Source organism: Anas acuta, chromosome 4 (genome assembly GCF_963932015.1).
Source record: "Anas acuta chromosome 4, bAnaAcu1.1, whole genome shotgun sequence".
NCBI classification, from domain to species: domain Eukaryota; kingdom Metazoa; phylum Chordata; class Aves; order Anseriformes; family Anatidae; genus Anas; species Anas acuta.
This window is the reverse complement of record NC_088982.1, coordinates 7,984,260-8,000,618: the sequence shown is the minus strand read 5'-3', so window position 1 is coordinate 8,000,618 and position 16,359 is coordinate 7,984,260. Positions and strand designations below refer to the sequence as shown.

Below are 16,359 nucleotides of genomic sequence, written 5' to 3'. Positions count from 1 at the left end.
AGAAGAAAACAACCAGGCGTCACCATGCTGACTATTGGAGTCTGATAAAATTGAATAAATGTTCCTTGCTTGTTCAGCATCAGAGTGTTTTGGATGGGTGTGCTCTTTTAAGAACCTTTGTCTGCGTATGCCCTTCTGGTTATTGCAGGGGGAGAAGTGCTTGCAAAGATTTCATCCAAGCCTTCTAAGAAGGAAATCAATCTCAGATGTGGCACAACCTGACGTGTGTCTTGCACTTCATGCCTACCTGCCTCAGACATATACGTTGTGTTCACACTTTTCACAAAGGACATCTGTCAGTCCTTGGCCCTGAATCTAAGTGACATGGACAGCCCACTGGGTGTATTTTGTGGCATGGGATCCAGTGGTTAATACATAGTGGAGTAGCAGGGAGCCTTTAAAGGTGCAAAACCTGCTGAGATAGGTGTGTAGGACTTTGGGGAAAATAAATAAATAAATAAATAAATAAATAAATAAATAAATAAATAAATAAAGGTTGCCAAATCTGAGACACTGGATCAGTTCCTGGAGTGTCATTCCCAGTACTACACTTTGGTATGATATTGGAGGGAGCTGGTTGGAGTACTCCAAACCAGCCAGGGGATGAGTTAACAACGAGTCAAGGTTTCAATGTAGGTGTACCCAGACAAAATGCTTGAGGTGTGGGATAAGATGTAGGTAATATAAGAATACATAAAAATGGGTCACAAAGGAAAGAAAAATGCTTGTTCACTGCATGTAATTTACTCTGACCAGGTAGATCTCATCTCTGAATCTTTGGGTACATCCAAAGGTTGTTAATTTTTTTTAATGAGCTGGGAAAGTAGACGGCACCAGTAACACCATGAAAACAGATGACTTCATTAAGAGTTGGCTGACTCGATGTTTTTTTTTCCCCCAGGAGGCCAATAGATTTCATTAGGAAGCAGGAAATGGCTCAGAGAGCAGCTACAAGCTTTTCATTCCAGGTAGAGGCAGAAAGGACCAAGAATGAGTGGTGGAGCTGGGGACACAACCGCAAAGACCATGAGACGTGGCTGGTAGTTGGGACCACAGGCGGTCACAGCCAACAGAACTCAGATAAGAGCAGTGTACCTACAGCCTCAGTCCCACCATTTAAACCATTTAAATGTGCAGTACTGACAGGGATGCAAGTTTGGAGTGTGAAAGCAATGTCTCAGAAAAAAAACAAAACAGGCCCATGAGCAGAAACTGTTATGGATGCAGACTTCCCTGTTACCAGCCAGGTTGAGGTATTTTGTATGTAACTCTCAACATGTAGGTGGTATTTGAGTGAAGTATTTTATACTGACCTTTTAAATATCTCTGTGATTACACGTTTGGCACTGGGATTTTCCCTCCTGTGGTTAAAGAAATGGTGTTCACCAAAAAAAAAAAAAAAAAAGAAAGAAATCTGAATCCAAGTCCTAATTCCTCAAACTGTCTCTATCTAGATTTGGATTCTGTGAAATTTTAACTCTCCCAGTGCTCCCTTTGAAAACACATATGAAATCCTCCATCCCTGGAACAATGACAGGGGACTGGGAACATCTGCGCAGGAATGGCTGTAGCGGGCTTGCTGTACAGTACCGCGTGTCAGCTTTACAAATTCCCATTAATCCCATCACCGTGCTGGGTTTCACCCCTCCGAAGACAACCGCCTATGCGGCTCTGCTAGCGAGCCATTCCTGACCTCGTCCTTGTAACCCACAATGTAGACGAGATATCTGTGATGCTGAGAGAATGAAACGCTTCAGTTTTACATGAAAAAGGGGTATTCAGGCTTCTAGGCCCAGGAGTGCAAATTATTAATCACTCCTCACAAGGAATCCGCAGATGGATGTTTAGCACCATTCACCGCGACATAACTGCAAATCAATTAGTTCATTTTGTCCTACCCTGAGGCTGTCTGGCAGACAATAGCAATGTCTTGTGCAAACGCTTTTATAAAGAAGACACAGGGGGAAGGAACCACAAAGGCCATTGGTTCTAACGAGCAATTAGGAAAGTGTGCAGGGCTCGCTTTCTTTTTTTTCCTTCTTCCCCCTTTCTTTCTTCAATTCATTCCGAGGCTCTAATTCTGAAAATGATGCTTTTCTTCCCGACTTCCTGTTTGTCAAATGAAGTGCTAATCAGCGGCTTACAGCTCTCTAGCCAGCAAGGGGAGGATGAGGTAAGAAGGAGTTGGGAAAAGTGGAGAGCTGGGAAACAATGCGGGGGAAACAATGCTCACTTATGCTCTTCAGACCTTCTGGGCAATTGGGGGCTGCACACAACTCCCAGGAAAAAATAACCTGCCCTAAAATACTTGGTTATGGTGTTGGGAGGAAGCAAGACTCTTGCTCTGGGGCAGGCAGTGAGTGCTGCCCAGCCGAGTCTGCTACCCCACCAGTAGGCCTGAAACGTCTTGCCCCTATATAATCAGTACAGAAAGGCCTCTGGAGGGGACGTGTTCCCTTTCCAGAGGTGATAAAGAGATGCCACAAGAGGATCCTATCACAGACACCTTGGTGTTTGCCTGAAGTTAGGTGTGGGGAAGCCAGGCTTGGCCAAGCTGCCTCCACCTGCAGCCTCTCCCCTTGGAGAAGCTGAATGAGAAGAGCCCCTCAGTGTCTCTGCTGGGGACAGTTCTTGCTCACGTGCCACAGGCAACCCCTGGCTCTCTAATAAAGACAGTGAAGAGCAAATACAGTGCTACATCACAGGTTTGCTTTTAGGCTTTCCTAACACTGTCAGATGCACCTGTGTATTAAAGGTGGAATTCCTGCTGGAGAGATGAGCCATCTTATATATGTGTCCAAAGGAGGGCAACGAAGCTTGTGAAGGGCCTAGAAAATAAGTTTTATGAGGAGCAGCTGAGGGGACTGGGGCTGTTTAGCCTAGAGAAAAGGAGGCTCAGGAGAGATCTTAGTGTGCTCTACAGTTGCCTTAAAGGAGGCTACAACGAGGTGGGGATTGGTCTCTTCTCCCAGGCACCTAGTGATAAGACGAGGGGAAATGGCCTCAAGTTGTGCCAGGATGGTTTAGGTTGGGTATTAGAAGAAAATTCTTTACTGAAAGAGTTGTGCAGCATTGGAATAAGCTGCTCAGGGAAGTCTATTGGGATGGTTGAGTCATCATCCCTGGAGGTCTTCAAGGAATGTGTAGACTTAGAACTTAGTAGCATGGTTTAGTGGGGGACATTAGTAATAGGTCAAAGGTTGGACTAGATGATCTTAGATGACTAGATGACTTTTCCAACCTGTGTGATTCTATGATTCTATGACACTTCCTTCCCAAGAGAGCAGCCTTTAGGATCCACGCTTTTTGCCTTTTCCCTCTGTCATAGCACTCACAAACTTCTCCCAACAGCAGACAGCAATTTATACAGGGAGCAAATCTCCCTGATTTCCCATGTCCTTGTTTCTCCCTTCTCTTAGCTTTCATCTGCCTGTACTCCGGTTTTAAGGAACTATGGGGATAGGTGGCAGTCTGTGTAACCAAATAAAAATAAACTTTGATTGGGATATTAAAGTGTTATTGCAATATAAAAAGTGACTGGGCACTGCTGATGTACTCTGGGTGCCCAGGAACTAGAATGGATGGAGATGCCTCATGGTGCTGGGGGATGTCCAGTCACAAGGGTACACAATAAGATAATTCCTGGGGAAGACCAGAGTTAGTCCTGAAGTCCCAGGATGGACTGAAATATCAGGGTTTGGATACAATTGGTGACACATGGGACAGAATGTCAGGACAAATTTCCTCTGAGGAGATGAGTTGGTGCGGGCCAAATCAATGCATAACATTCAGATGCTGCTTTTTAAGCGTTTTTACACCCACCTAGCATCATGATAACATCCTGTGTTTAATAGGATTATTTTATAGATGCTCAGGGTTATATGTGGTGGTTAAAGCTGCATTAAGATTAAGTCTAATGGGTTAGACTACAGATTAAACTGGAATACAGTTCTGGAGCTAAACCCTAATTCAGGATGCTACCTAGGCACATTCTCACCTATAATCATTGGACTGGGCTGAACTGGGTCCTGAAAGATTGAGTGGCCTGACAGTACAGATCATCCGGCAGTCCTCTCTGCCCTGCTCCTACTAGAGATTGCTGATGCCTGCTATCAGATATCCACAAGCACTGGGTCACAAAAAACCTGCATATTTACTGGTATGCTGCCAATCATATTGTTCCTTTTGTTTTGCATAAGCATTCGTAAGGACGATGGTTGAGATTTCTGTACACAAGCAGTTAAAATCACACAAGCGGTATTTGCATGAAGTTTGAGCAATATATGCAGCCATCTGGAAACTTTATTCCTGAACATTCCCTGCTGGCATCACCTTGCTCTGAAGGTGTACGTGCTCTCCATGTGGCTGTCTAGTTAGTGGGGCTGGTTATTTGAGTTGTGGTTTCTGGACAGATTTCTTAGTACTACCTTTGCTTTTTGCTCTCCCTTCTTTACTTGCTACTGTATGAACTTTGCTGCTTGTCAAGTGACTGCCTGGTGGCTTGTAGGAGATTTGTAGGAAATTTCAATGTCATTCCTCTTGCAGAAATGCCTCCTCTGCAAAATCTGCTTTCACAGTTGTGAGCTGGGAGCATCACTAAAGACAGGTACCAAACTGTGCATCAGCAAGTCCAGGGCTTCAGCTGTCTGAAGCTATGAGCTAAGTGGAATTTGCTATTTTCATGTGATGCCATGTCAGGCTCTGAAACTGTTTATTGTTATTATTTCTTCAGGGACACCATTTATGGCATCTGTCTTTTTGGCTCTTGCAGTGTGAGAATCACATTTCTTAACGCATTTATTCTTGCAATCTCTGTGTCAATTAAGGACATCCTATTTTGCTACTTTACTAGATGAAGAACTGTGAGAAAAGCTTTCAATAACTCTTCTGAATACAGCTGGGCAAATTTTTCTGTGCAGATACTTTGTTTGCCAAAAATACATTTCTGATCAACTGAAGCTGTCTGTTCTCTTGAATCCATTGGGTTAGAGGGTGAAAAAGTTTTTCAAGATTTTGAAAAAGTTAGCTAACCTTATTTCTAAAAAGAGAAAAAAATAATAAAAAAATAAATCAGAAACCAAAAATACACAGCCAAACAGAACTTTTAGGAGTTTTTTCACCATCCAGCTGAGCCACAGCACTACCTGGTGCTGTAAAGGATGGTCATGTTCACCTATGGCTGCTAAGTCTTGTTGCTTCTTCTGTCTGGTGTTGGTGCTCATTTGACCTCTCTGTAAGTTCCCAAATGCTAACTCTACCAAAGCTTCACCACTGCTGCACAGTTTGGTGAAGGTGGAAAGAAGCAGCAAGGGTTAGGCTGCAATAGAACCAAACCTTCCAGTGGCATCTTACAGTTAAACATATCTTCGGTTGCTCTAATGAAATATTTCTTTTTCATATATGCCTTCCTGAAGATAGTTAAAATCTTTATTAAAAATCTCTCCTAAATCACTTCTGAAATCCTTTGTTATCTAGACTCAGGCAGTCCAAGTCCTCTGTCCCTTAGGCACCTAAGTAAGTTTCAGAGTTTTTTTTTAAAGTAGCCAGAAGACCTTTGGCACAGCAAGTGCAAGATCTTAAGCAATGATCTTCTAAATTTTGGATTAGTCCCCAGGTCACTGGCCATACTTCTTCCCTTCCAAACTCTCACCATCCATAAGCTTAGAAGATCTAAAAAAAAAAACAAATAGTGCAAGAACACAGGAATGAACATACACTCACTACATCTCCACTACATCTGCATGCATTCCACCCACTTCCTAATCTTTTTTTTTTTTTTTTTTTTTTTCAGAGATGCTTTACAAAAAGGAATGGAGGGTTCCACCTTTATTTTTCTGCTGGTTAAACATTATGTTTCTTTTAACAGGTGGGTATTCATTTCTGTCAATGATCTTTTAAAAGAGATACAGGAATTACCTAAGCAAAAGAAAACCTTTACCTGAGTGTGGTGTAAATGCCTGAAGTAACTAGGAAAATAAAACTAACATTCACGTTTTTAAGGAAAAGGTACAGCTTTGAAGAGGCTTTTAGGGTAGGGCATAACTGCATTATCTGAGCGTTCCCTAGGCTCCCAACCTTAGATGCTATCGCGCTGGGGAAACTTGGTGTGCTAGCTCTAAGGAACACCACGGAGCGTGGAGTGGAGTGGAGACACCACGGCTAGGCTCTGTGATCAGGTGGGACCTCGATTGTTCTTGTGCACAAAGCAGCACTTTTTGCCACCCTAAGCCAAAGACCTGTCACGTTTTGACAAATGCTGTACCCTAGTGTTCTTTTTGCTCATTATAATATCATTATAATACCAAAACACACCTCCATCCCAAAAGCTACCCGCCTCCAAGGTGCGACCACCCCTCACTGAGCATGCGCTCTGAATTTCTCGGAGCCTATTACTTTAAACGGAGACGGGAAAACTTTACACCAATCATAACTAAGATATGCTTGACTAGAGCCACTCAAGCTCCACCTAAAAGATAGAAAATAATATAAATTGGCCCAAGAGAGAGGGGATGTTAGGGAAGATACCATCGTCAGGGGAGATACCATCCCGAGGACATACAGCATCCTTAGGACCTCCTGACTCCTGGGATCAGTCGACGGGCTGAGCCTCTCTTCCCCCCCCATTGGGACGCCTTTGGGTGAGATCTGAATATTTGCTTATAAATCTCTATATAGAGTCTTTGATCCTTTCAACGCGTTTATTTCTAGGCTGTGCACCCATAACACCTATAACACCTATAACACCTGTAACACCTGTAACATCTATAACATCTGTAACACCTGTAACACCTGTAACATCTGTAACATCTGTAACACCTATAACACCTGTCACATCTATAACACCTATAACGCCTGTGTATTTCATACATACTAACTTGCTTTTGCAGACAGTCACTATCGCCGGCAATCCAAAAGAACCTGATTATCTGTTGCTGTAATAAACCATACTTGATTGCATTGTGATAGCTTTCATTAATGCGACTTGGGTGAGGGTGATTATCCGTGATAGTTCAGTGTTCTGAATCTAACCAGACCCCCAGACGGTTAATGCATTGTTGGTGAATGTCTGAACGGACCCCCAGGTGGTTAATACGTTTTTGGTGAATGTCTGAGTGGACCCCCAGGCGGTTATTACGTTTTTGGTGAATGTCCGAACGGACCCCCAGTTTTGGTGAATGTCCGACTGGTTCAGTACTCTGAATCCAAACGGGCCCGTGACGGTTAATCAGCTACACCCCTTTAACGCGACACCTGAGTGAAAGCCACCGAGGTCATACATCCTCAGCGTAACTAACAGGCTTTGCATCAGGTTTGAGTAAATACTGGCTTCAAACTACAACGGCAACAGATCTTACTTCCTTGTCATCAACTCTCTGAGGACAACCATGGTCTGAAATAATGCATGAGGCCTTTTTTACATAACCCACCTGCAGTAATCCCCCTGGGGACCTGCCACCCTCCTAGAGCCTGGGGATCTATGCTCAGTGCATAGAATTGCTACCAAGTAGTACAGAAAGCAAGTCCTTTACTGTGTGCAGGGTTTTAACTGCCTCCAGTCTTGTGCAAATGAGAAATTATTTAATATCTGATCATGACAAAACATCTATTGCCCCTGACGTTGCTGAGTCACCTATATAAAAGTGTTCCATGGAGGCAGCTGAGTTTCAGGAGGACTTCACCAGCATCAGGCCATGCTCCTGATGGAGCTGCACTTGCCATGCAGGGTTCAGCTCTTGCCCAGTGTCCTCATCTGTTAGCTTGGCAGGGTTCTGGGCCTCCCAGGGCCAGAAATTACAGAAGCATGGTGTTCCTGAATTTCACATGGAGTCAGAGCCAGGTCAGCCTTCAGGAGCCACTGCATGTGTCTGAAGCAGAAAGGGTTTTGGATCCTATCAAGTCTTCCCTCAAACTGTTCCCAAACCAAGAATTGTCACAGGACTGAGCAGAGGAAAATAATCTTTTCTTGTGGGGAGTTTCAGAAGGTTTAATTTTCATTCTACCTCTGAACTAAAAGCAACTTTTGGAAAAAAAAATTAAAATGTTTTTTGAAATCATGAGTCCAATTTCTGTATTGCTGAAATGAACAAATTATACCCAAAGAAGGAAGATGAACATTAAAAGAAAAGCAATGGACAAAAGAAAAAAAAAGGAGAAAACCAATGAATGAGGCTTCCTTCAATCCTCAGTAAGAAACCTATGACCCAGTTCCCTCCAAGCATCCATGATACTTCTTGGAGAACTGCTCCAGAGACCACATCTGGATGCAAAGCACGAGATTCCCTGGGGGAACATGCATTGGCTTTCCTTTCCTTTGGAAGGAGTCCATGGCATCCCTACGTCCTTGAGGTCTCCCATCTTAGTGGATGTCTACCAGACTTCCCATTCTCCTGGATGCAGCCAAAGCTTGGGGCTCGCTCTCTTCTCCGTGGGAGAAGGAGGTGGGGAAATGTGAAGGAGGTCTGAGGGAGGTGGGAAAGTGTGAAGGAGGTCTGCCTGGATGAGAGTGCATGGTCTTCACCCCTTTTACCACCCTGAAGAGCTACAATGACTCTGCACCTCCTGCTCGGCTCCAGCAGCCTGCTCTCTCCTTGGTCAGGCTTGCTTCTCCAGTCTCCTGTTTGGCAAATAAATGGCTTGCATTCAGGTGCAGTCAGTATTAGTTAATCAGCACGTTTAATACATTAGCATGCACATATTTATCTACATCCACTGAGCTTTGTAAGCTGCAACTCTTGTAGCTCAGTCTAGAAAATTAGTTTCACAGCTGCAGCGGGTAGCTGTTCATTTATTTACAGTCCTCGGAGACCTCACTGAATGCAATGGCACAAAACAAAATGAGGCCTCTAATCCAAAAGCCAGGAAGCTTAAGCACCTGTAGAAACAGTTTTGCATTCCAAGGGGCAAATTATCTCTAATCTTGTTAAATGACTGCACTGCGAAACAATTGCAAAATGCTTTCTTCGATGGCCCATAACCAAACACGAGGGGTCCATTACTACTCCGTGTGAGGGGGAGCCAGTAATCCTATAGGAGGACACAGCTGATCGCAAAACAAGGGCTGCAGTCAAAAATAAAGAAGAAACAAAATAAAGCTTGAACTGTTTGAGAACGGATGCTTCCAATTTTCTAAATTACAATAGCAACTTGTTGCCAAGCAATTACAGTGTTTCATCTGTTTTTTCCTGCTTTGCCCCCCACCTCATTTGTTTTTCTTCAGCAGATGCTGTTTCTGAACTTTGTCATTCATGTCCCTTTCTCCGCCCCCTCTAATTTACAATTGATAATGAGCCACCACCCAGACACTGCCACCAAAAAAAAAAAAAAAAGGAAAAGTGAGACTTCTTTGTGCTCATTCCCACCCTGACCTGGCAAAAGCACCTTTGCCAGTCATTTTAAATTGCTGCTTTACAAAACAGGCAGCTGGATTTTTATTTCACTGGACAGTGCAGGACAGATGCTGCACGTAACTTTGACAAACTACCGATAACTATTCATTGTACCAGTGAAAAGGAGACTGAGAAAATAGTAATTGTGTTCTATGAAACACCAGTGCTGATTAAAGTCTGTGAATATCCTACAAATTAAAATAAGTGCTTAATTCAAATAGTGCTTGCTGGAGTGCTGGAGCCAGAAACTCAGTGGTATGCTGCTCTCTGTGAGGATGGGCTTGGTTTTTGCGATGGTGCAGTCAGCATGGACAGCTCGAGTAAATTCAGAGCCAGAGAGGGTGTGCTGGCATGTGCTCAGACCTGGTGAGGGGGAACAGCCCTGGGGATACCCTGCCAGGATACAGCCCTCCCATCTGCAGGTTTGGAGCCAGACGTTTAAACTCAGATATGCCATAGCACTGAAATCAGAAAATCAGATTTTCAAGTTTCCTTTCCCCCCAAAAAAACATTTCCCCACTCTCTGCAGATAATGTTTCCTATAAAGCTTGACTTTTTCTGCCGCAGCTAGAGGAGGTTGGCCATAAAGACCAGCTTTACAGCACGCATTTCCCAGGCAGGCACCTGCTGGGCACAGCTCATGCTGCCATGAGGGTGTGGTGTGAGCAGGGGTCTGTAACTCAGCACCTTCTCCAAGCCCTGTGATGTTGTGGCAGGGGCACAGCATTCTCCATCACCCACAGGGCTGTGTTGGACCCCCTGCCCACTCGGTGTGGTGGGGACAAGGACCCACCTGCAGCTGGCAGTGGGAAAGCCACAGGCTGCACATCTCCCTCTGGTCTTCCCCACCTAAGCAGGCAGATGGCAAGCTTTGGGGCAGTGCCTTCTCCTACTCTATGAAATTCATCAGCATCCTTTCACCAAAGTGTCCACACCTACAAAAAATACAGGAACTCGTTCTACAAGGGCTCACCACTACCCCAGAGAAAAGGTATTGCCAGTTAGAGGCACTCATTTCTGGTCAGGGCCACACTGCCTGGAAGGAGATGTCAGTGACTATCACACCCTGCTAAAGGTCCGTAATGGGTACAATGTGGGTAGATGTGACTCCTGATCTAGCTGTCTCTGCTCTTACAAACTGAGAATCTGCTCCTCTTTGTGGCTGCTAGAATATCTTGCCTCAAAGACACATTTCTCAGGGTTTTGATTCATTGTTTTTTTTCATTTTTTCATTTTTTTCATTTTTTTTTCATTACTCACCCAATGCAGGAACATACAGGTGAAACTGTATACGGACAGTGGTGAAATTGGTGAGCTAAATGAGGCTAATGGTGCTCATGTCCCTTGGGACTGGCTTCGCTGAGCTGGTGGCCCTGAAATCAATGAATTGATCTACATCAGCTGGGGTTTGAACCGACGAGCAGCCAGACATTACATACTCAAAGTATTAGCCTCCAAACTGGTGATGAGCAGAGGCACAAGGCCTTTTTGGCCAGCTGGTGGATGTTGGAGGCACCAGCAATGTCTGGGGGTGGGCATCGGCACGAGATGGAGAAGCCAAGCAGAGGACAGACAAGAGGAGAGGAAGCGATCCCATCCAGCACATCTGCTGAGCAGCACTTGAACTCACTTTCAGTTTTCAAGCATGCCAAATTTATACACACACACCCCACACAGCTGACTGTGTTTTAAGCCCATCCTTGCTTTAAGTGGAATTATGAGGTCGGTTTTAACCCCATATGGCCTCAAAGCCTCTGGCTAGCTCCTGTATCCCTTATCTCCTGTTCTGGGACTCTACTTTTATGTAAGGTTGAGATTTCTATGTCAAGTTCAAGAATGGAATAAACTGTCTGCACAGGCATAGCTGAGGCAGACACTAGCTATTAAAACTTGATTTCTGACCCTCCACAGACTCCCAAGGCCTTCAGACTGGTTCTATCGGTCCTTCTACTTCCCCCCTCCCCTCTTTTCCGCATCTCCTCATGTTATTCATGGTTTTCTTAAAGGACCTGAGAGCTAATAGATCACTTCAAAATGAATGCAATTGCTCCCCAGCAGTGAGATGCTGTGTTTCCTCTACACCACATCTATGCACTGTTCCACTAGATAAACAGCACCAAATGTCACCTCCGAATCACATCCTGCTTTCATTCTCTCCCCTTGCATTCGAGGCTCGAGCTTTGTGTGAGAGTGATTCACTTTCTCACTGAATGCAGAGTGAAAGCCCATTTTCAGCACTCTCCCAACACCCATGCACAACCAGCTATTCATTTCCAATGATCATTTGTATTTCTTTTGGAAGACCTTAAACACCACAGGGTATAAAAGGAAAACCATTCAAGTGAAAAGAAGATTGGCAAAGATAATACATTACCCTGCTGTCAGTGCTTAGCTAAAGATGAATAAATATTAATACTTTTTTCTTGCCTGGTTTTCTAATGTGTTTGGGATTTCCATGTGCCTCTGTGGGTGTGTATGCATGTGTGTGTTTGCTATTTTTCCTAAATAACTACTCAGCCACATAGTCAGTTCTAACTTTTTTTTTACCCTTTTTATTTATTTTTTTCTTTTTTTGAGAATCTCAGGATATGAAACCCCTCCAAGTTGTTTGAAAACTGTTGAGTAGAGGAGATAGCAATGACAAGAAAGATGCACTGTGAGCAGAGCCCTTATAAACACTGGAAACTCTGCACTGTAACGCATCCTGCAAATACCAAACACAAAACCCAGAATTAAGTTACCTAGAGACCAGATATCTGCTGTTCAAGGAACATTTCTCATAACACTATACCTGTGGCTCCAACCCAAACCCTTAGGTATGAGTAGCATGCTACTTTGCTGCTCAAGCTATGTGGATGAAACCAGCTTTTAATTCCAAAAGCTACAATGCAATCCCTGGTTCCCTCAATTACCAGAAGGAGGAAGTGAGCTTGGCCAGTTATCCCCATATGGCAGACACATTACAGGGAAAAGCAAAGCTCTCCACACTTATTCTCCATGTATGTAACAGGGGGCAAGGTTGCTTATTCATACAGGCACTGAAGGCCAACTTCTAGTAGGTCCTGAAGTATATTTTTGCTGGATCTAGAATAAGGATATTTCACAACAATTGCATCAGCCGAGGAGGAGTGACACCATGATAAACACAAAATGCTTGGTGAGGTTAACTTGCCCTGCAGAAATTTTGTCATAGTAGAAACCATAATCAAGGGAGTTTTTAACAGACGGCTGAGCATGGATACCTATTTTTAATTAATAACAGGAATGATGAGGACCACTGAAGCAGAAATAGAAGTGACCCAAAGAAGTGGTGATATACTGAACACAGAAGATGCTGGATGTATCTTAGTTCAGAAATAGTGGGGCTTTTGTGCATGCTATTTGTCTTCCTCAAAAAGGGGGACATATAAAATCTAGGGTATCAATAAAGAGAAAGAACATTGATGTTCTGGAGGGGAGCTAAAAGCTTGCTGGAGATGCATGGAGCCCCCACAGACAGAGTGGGTCCAGAGGCTAGCAGAGGAGCAACAGGACTGGGGAAGGGGTCCATTGCATTGCAGGAAGGGGAGAAGAAACCAACAGGAAAAAGAAGAACATGAAAAAAAAAAAACAAACAAACAAAAAAAGAAATGGAGCTATCCAGGAGCTACCCTGGAGGCTACCCAAGAAGCTGCAAAGATGGAAGAAGATAAAAAGCAGTGGAGAAAGAGCAGATGATTATTCATTCATCTGGTTGTCTGCAGGCAGGAGAAATAGCAACACTGACTCATACCAGTCCCAGAAATGCAGGAGATGGGAAAGTCCCAAGAAGGTTTTACTGACTTGTCATTAGAAAGGGACCAGAGAGAGTAGGGAATATAATGAGGATGGGGAAGCTAAAGTGAATTCCTAAAGGACATGAGGAGGAATCAAGGATACTTATGCCCATTTAGAAGAGACATTTAAAGAAATGATTCTTGGATGATTCTTTCAGCACTTAAAAAATGTAAGTGAAGTCATTACATGGAGGTCAACAAGTGCCTCAACTCATTAGGTTATGAGACATTTGGTTATGGGGAATTACTAATGAAATAGAAACTCAGTGGACTGATTTCACCCCAGTAAAGAGAATGATATTGTAGGATTAAATCCAGAATGTATGAAGCTCTCATGAGAAATTCAAAATGAGAAATGAGGAAGGAAGTTTGGGAGACATCTGTGTAAACTTCATACCTGGAATGAGCACAGAGGAAGAAGAGATTCAGTGCATTAGGGAAAAAGTGGTGCATACTGGGATGTGAGATGGTAGAACAGTTTCTGTGGAAAGGAAATTTATTGCTGCAAACAATAATCAAATAGGTAATTTGATAATAAATAGACATTGCCTAATGCAGATAGAAAGCCAACATTGGCCAATAAAAAACATTGAAACATTTTTCTGCTAATTAAAGAGGCATTAGCAATGTAATAGAAGAACTTGAGCTACCAAGGCAGGATGTAGGACAGGATATTATAAGGATAACAGAAATATGGTAGAATAGCCATTGTATCTGGAACATGGGAAATGAGGGATAGATGTTCAAAAGAGACAGAAACAAAGACTGGTGGGAGATGTGTGCTCTACAGTTACATTGGAAGAGGCTTAGAACAAATATAAGCTGATTTTGATTTCTGTGGGAAGAGCAAAACACATTTGGGTTAAACTGACATAGGGTAAGCTGGCTAAAGACATTCAAGCTAAGTTATACAAAGAATCCCCTATAGGTTCCCAGGCTGGACTGTAGGTAGCTAATGATTTCTTATATAGAGAGCAATATATACAAGTGAGAACTGTGTCATGAGAAACTTAAATGTTGGACATCGTACTGGAAAACAAATACTACCAAGAAAGGTCAAGCCCAGGCAGTCATGGGTATGAGCTGACACATCTACTGATTAGTTACAGAACAAATATGAGATTATGAGATTTTTGTTTTTGTAGACTGCAAGATTTTGAGAAGAGATTATATGTGTGATCATGAGTTGAATCAATTTAAATGAAAGTATTATAGAAGGAATCTGCAATTCAGGTTCAAAGGGTCATATTTAAAGAAATTGGAGGAATTAGCTATAAAATTAATGAGTTTGAAGAGCTCTAGGTTTGCTGTGTGTAAGATGTACAGAATACCTTTCAGGCTAGAATGGAACAGCACCTCTGCTCTTGTGCCCTGCTCAGAATAGGGACCAGTATCGTGGAGAAAGCTCTGGACTGAACCAAGAGTAAGTCTCACTTCAATCAGGATACTTGGAGTAAGCAGAAGGAAGGGTTATGGAAAGTGAAAACAGACCTCACCAGCAAAAGAAATCATGTCTTAGAGGTCAGAAAGCGCAGAGGGCTTATGAGAACCACCAACCGTCAAGCTGAGTTAAACCTTGTTAAGGAAATTAAAATCAAAAGCAGAAGGTTTTTGAGCTATAGGAATAAGGGAGAACAACTCAGTGAAAGTAAAGAGATTGAAAATGCGGCACCAAAACTGAACAAATGCTTTGCCTCAGGGTATGGTTCTGTGATATGGGGCAAGATGGCTTAAGAGATAACTTACCTCTGCCAGCAAGCAGAGGCCCTGCCATGCTTTCACATCACCCCACGTTAGTCAATTAATCTTGTGCCAAGTCTTGTGCCAGCTCCTTCACTCACCAGCAAACCACCCCAGCAAACCATGGGGCTGCCATTTTAGCACATTGATTCAGCTCAGGAAACTGCTCTGCAAGTACCCAAGTTGGTGCAAGGGATGAGTGGGAACATGCAAGAGAGGAGAGAGGCAGGATCTTCCCCTTGCAGCTTGTGTGGTGGTGGAGTGGCTCAGCTGCTCATGAAAGCACCACCCTTATTTTGATTAAGGGCATGGGTGAATTTGCAAGTGAAAGCAAATGAGGATGAAGCTATAGAAAAGGGAACGACCACATAGGAGGAGGAAGGGAGGCTTGGGGACAGATAGTCTCTGTCCCCAAAATCTGGAAGAAGAAGCATGTGAATTGGCTAGTCCAGCAGCAATGATGCATTCATTCAGTCATGGGTAGTTCATGTAACTGGAAAATAGGATTTGGTCTCCACAGTTAAGTAAGAAAAGCAGGGAGAGAACAAGATGTTCTGGGCAACTACAGAGCCATTAGTTTGACCTCAATGTTATACAAGGCTTTAAAATAATTTTTTGAAGGAAGAAAAACTGAAAACATGGAAGTTAATAGAAAAAGGAATAAAAGGCAACCATTTTATCACAAGTATGTTGTATCCTTTTTGCCTACTGTGTGAGCTGATCCTCTTTATTCAGCCCTGACACAGAAGCCAGGAATTGGCTGGTTTTCTTCCGTCAGGATTGTTCTATTCATTGGCCAGTCACCAAAAAAAAAAAAAAAATCCCATTTCAATAGCCTTGGGAAATGGATGTTCAGCAACATTCACTGTAGCTTGCTTGGTTTCTAAGGGCCTTACAAGCAGTGGGCACAACAAATCGATATCGCTGGGCAGTGGTATGGCGGTGCTGCATGTGTGCTGTCAATACGCCTTGCAGCAGGACGCCTGCACACTTTTGCAGAGCAAAATCTCATCCTATCACTGCCATGGCTTTCAAAATGTCCTTCAAAATACACCAGAGCCCTCCTAATACCATCTATAATTCTGTGTTCTTTCCTGGGCTCCCCTCAGCTCTTTATTACTATTTTTGAAGGATTTTTCTCAGAAAGGTCTTTATACTCTGCAGGAACTGCTGAATTGGAATGGGAAGCAGGGTTTCTCCTCATTGTAAGGTAGGCAGGGCTGCCTTCCAGTTTCCCAGCTGCAGAGATTTATAGCCGCGACCAGATTCACTAGGTGGCCAAGGTTTTATAACCCAATTGAATAACATAAAACAATTTAGACTGAAGGCAATTGATGCAGGGCTCAATGACTCTCAGGAACTTGATGTATTACTATGATCATGTACGTTACAAATTATATATATATGTATATGTTTGA

The 16,359-nt window shown here is 43.3% G+C and overlaps 1 long non-coding RNA gene across 1 annotated transcript; it reads right to left on the bottom strand.

Annotated features, from left to right (window-relative positions):
• Nucleotides 1–4,098: 4,098 nt before the first annotated feature.
• LOC137855507 (uncharacterized) lies at nucleotides 4,099–15,218 on the bottom strand. Its single transcript, XR_011095772.1, has 3 exons — nucleotides 14,948–15,218; nucleotides 7,252–8,614; nucleotides 4,099–5,938 (listed from the first exon to the last, which is right to left on the bottom strand). It is a non-coding gene; the product is annotated as an uncharacterized lncRNA (long non-coding RNA).
• Between the last annotated feature and the right edge of the window lie 1,141 nt (nucleotides 15,219–16,359).